Source organism: Gossypium hirsutum, chromosome A04 (genome assembly GCF_007990345.1).
Source record: "Gossypium hirsutum isolate 1008001.06 chromosome A04, Gossypium_hirsutum_v2.1, whole genome shotgun sequence".
Classification (NCBI taxonomy): Eukaryota; Viridiplantae; Streptophyta; class Magnoliopsida; order Malvales; family Malvaceae; genus Gossypium; species Gossypium hirsutum.
In genome coordinates this window covers 3,650,220-3,654,090 of record NC_053427.1, presented here as the reverse complement: position 1 = coordinate 3,654,090, position 3,871 = coordinate 3,650,220, and the positions used below count along the sequence as shown (strand labels likewise).

General features: G+C 31.6%; 1 long non-coding RNA gene across 1 annotated transcript; it reads right to left on the bottom strand.

Moving 5' to 3' along the window:
* Positions 1–404: 404 nt before the first annotated feature.
* LOC107948089 (uncharacterized) lies at positions 405–3,232 on the bottom strand. Its single transcript, XR_001697237.2, has 4 exons — positions 3,041–3,232; positions 1,565–1,684; positions 1,322–1,387; positions 405–803 (listed from the first exon to the last, which is right to left on the bottom strand). It is a non-coding gene; the product is annotated as an uncharacterized lncRNA (long non-coding RNA).
* Positions 3,233–3,871: the final 639 nt, after the last annotated feature.

The window sequence follows — 3,871 nt, the reverse complement described above, 5'->3', positions numbered from 1 at the left end:
GGGTGATAAAAAGTTTGATTTAGTTTAACATTGGAGTTATAATATAAGATTAAAGACGTCAAAATATGACTTTATAACATTAGCATTGTTAAATCCCTGTTTAGCCTACAATCAATCAAAACATTATTTCAACAGAAATTGAATAAAATATTTTTAAAAATGTAACATTCATATTTTCAAAATATTTTTATACTTTTCATTTCATTCTTACTATTTATATAATAAATCAAATTTAAATATATAATTTCTGCTTCATTTATATTGAAACCCAAGGCATACAATTCAAATCTAAATCCATGTTTCCAACATCACACTAGTGTATTTGTCCAATAGATTGGAATATTCATCAGAAGAGAAAATGCAAAATGATTCACATTTGAGCTAAAGATGAAGCAATGCAATGATGAATGAAAAATGATTCATTTCTTAATTTCAGAAGAAATCCAATAGAAACCACATGTTCAATTCTTCATCAACATATCTGATTCATTTCTTATTGTTCATGGTTCAAAAACCATCAAAAGCTTGAACGAGTCAAGTATAAGATACATGACTAAAGCCTAGATAGAATTACAAACAAAATGTAGCTGACATACCAGCTATAACATCAAACATAAATCAACAACTACTCCTACTAACTTTAAGTATAAATTACATTGCAACTAAATCAAGTTACAAATGAACAAAATAAACAAAATGCTGCTGCTTATCTGGTTCAGCTTGGATGCTAGTTTGCACGCTGGTTTGCTGCTGGTTTCCTATTGCATTGCAGGCCAAAGTTCAACAACATCCTGTGCACCATCCTTTGCAACAAAAGAAAACCATTCAAAACAAAGACTTATTGATTGAATCCAGGAAAAATGGACAAGCTCCAGCCTTAGGATCATTTTTATAGATAAAAAGTTATTAAGCATCTAACCTAAAACCAATAGGCAATAGGTTGAGAGGGCCAACCTGAATATAAAACCGAAACAAACCCAATATTTAATAACTTTGGGATAGCACTACTTAAGGCCCCTTCAAGTGTAGATCAAAGGGCATAGACATGGACAACCTCAAGAGGGTTCCTTGTACTGCATTTTTTGGTTAATGGGTACCACCAGAGATGCAATAGACAGCAGTAGGTATCTCAATTTTTAGATAGAACTTTATCTAAGCACAAACAAGTCTAAACCAATGTGCATATGTGCACACATGACACATGCCATACAAACACCATTGCATTAACCATATGACATAAAGTGGTATGTAGTTATATAAGATTCAATTATTTCTAACAATTTGAAGTGACTACCAGTACCTAAATATAGTAAATACTAACCAGTTGGGCCTTGATTTCTTCTTGTAAGCTCTCCATGTCAGATTTTAGCCGGTTGACAATGCTTCTCTGGGGAGAAAAGTAAATGTAAGATAATTAAAAGATTTTTAAGAAGGATTGAGAATACAAATTAGGATAATGAAATGACAGAAAGTGCTGCAATGGAGAAGCACGATGAACTGATAAAAAAACATATCATGACCATGACAGCCGGTAATGCTGCTAATCTAATATTTGGAAACAAACCTGTTGGTTATAACTATCAGTCAAAGATGAATTTTCAGCAGCCAAAGATCCTGCTAATGTACGTGAGGCCTCAAGAGCTCGTTGCAGTGAAAACTTTTCCTGAGTCAAGTCTTCAATATGCTGCAGAATAAGGATGAATAGATTAGAAAAGCCAAGACAATGAATAGAGAAAACATTAATAAACAAAACCATTAACAAATTTGTAACAAGCTCCCTAACAATTTGAACATCACCAGACAAAGAACACAAGAGAATAAAATGTAGATCAGCATACAGACAGCATAGCATTTTAAAATACAGCATAAAACTGAATTCATCCTGTGCACCATCCTTTGCAACAAAAGAAAACCATTCAAAACAAAGACTTTATTGATCAGACTATTGAAGAGTCATAAAAGAAGTCACAGGAGTCTAACAATAAAAATTCTCACTGCAAGGATCTTTAGAAGCAAAAGTTTGCAACATTGATCATAAGAACAACTCCGATTCTACAGAATAGCAAATAAACTCACCGATTCTACAGAATAGCAAGGAACTATAAGAACAATATATCACATTTGCAGTGATTCTTTGATTCTGGATATTAACTGATCCAAAATCCGACAACTTAGGTTATACATACTAAAACGAGCTATTTTTTAATGCTTTTCACGAGTCACGACTTCCACCATATGCCAAGAAAATAAGCAAATGGCATTGAACCAATCTGGTAGATACCACAAAAGTTCACTAGTTTTGCAAAAGTTTTAACAACCTCTCCCAAAGCCCAGTGAAAATAAAAGGAAAAATGTAAAACTTAAAATATTTTTGGGAGACGAGAATGCTAGATCAAAAATCCACAGGACGGATATACTCCAATGACCATCATTACAGAGCCATAAAGCTATGTAAAAACTCTCTGAGAAAGAAAAGTGAAAACAGATTCCATCAAGGTTTACACCTGAGCATAACAAATGTAAGTCCCTTAAATAAGAGAAAAAGGAAAAAGAGGGATCAAATAACAATGTCCTCAGTACACTCCCCATGTTATCACTGAAATAATATGGATTATGGACTCATAGTACATGCATATCTGATGCAGAACAGGGGAAACTCAAGATTAGAAAATAATCAACAAAAAAAAACTGAAACACGATATTGAAGCATAATTACAAAGGCCTTATAGAATGTTAACCAAGCAATAAATAATGGAAATGAAGCAAGACCGTTTTATTATTGAACTTCCGATCAAGAACTTTTGCTCCTGTCAATCCAAGAACACAGAATTTTAAAAAAAATGCAAAACCAAATAAGGAAAAAAATGAAAATTTCAATTAGAAAAAAAGAGAAACACAGAAAATCCAAGAACACTGATTTGCAACCCAAGGGGAAGGGGAAAGGGGAGAAGAGGGGTAACCAAACATCAGAAAAGCCTGAAGAAGAATGCAACGGAAGAATATATGGGTAAAAGAGGAAAAAAAAAGCAATTGAAGTTACCCAATTTTCACTGGAACAAAAGGCTCCAGTCTGAAATTAAGCCTCCGGTGAGGTGAAATGCATTCTCAACGCACTGAAGAATGCTTTCCAAACAGCCTTGCGTTTACTAACGTTTCAGTTGCAATTTTTTTTTAGCCTAAAACAGCCAACGCACTGAGATGCAGTTGCATCCAAAGGGAGCCTAAGCAAAGGAATCTTACTATTCATGTACTATAGTATTGTTTTTCTTCTTTTTTTGTTCCATTATGCACTATAGTGTTGTAATGCTTTGGTTCAACTATAGTCCAATAAGCCTAATGATTAGGCTCAATAACCCAAAATTAATTTATTTTGGAAGTTAATCAATAACTATATATAGATTTAATTATAAAAAAAATTAAATAAGCACTAAAATTATAAAAGAAAATTATACTCTTATGTTAAAGGTTTATTAGTAAAAAGAAAAATACTTAGTAAAAAATTAAAAAAAAATCAATTAAGCTATCAACAAAGTTTAGCAATCAATTGAGTCTTTAAATATGAAAAATTAATAAATTAAGTTCCTTTATCAATGTTGACCAAGTTTGAATGTTAAATTTTGCTGACATGATTGACAAACTAATAAAAAATGACTACTGTCCAAATGTACATCATACAAACCATGTCAGTAAAAATATTTAAAAAATATAAAAAATCTTAAAAATAAATACTTTTCAAAAATAATTATTTAAAAAATTTGGGATGAGCATAGATGAAAGATTTTCTCAATTCTTTTGAACTTGGGCCACCATTGGTCTAGATTCATCCTAAATATGATTTTTTAAATGATTATTAAAAAATTATTATAAAAAT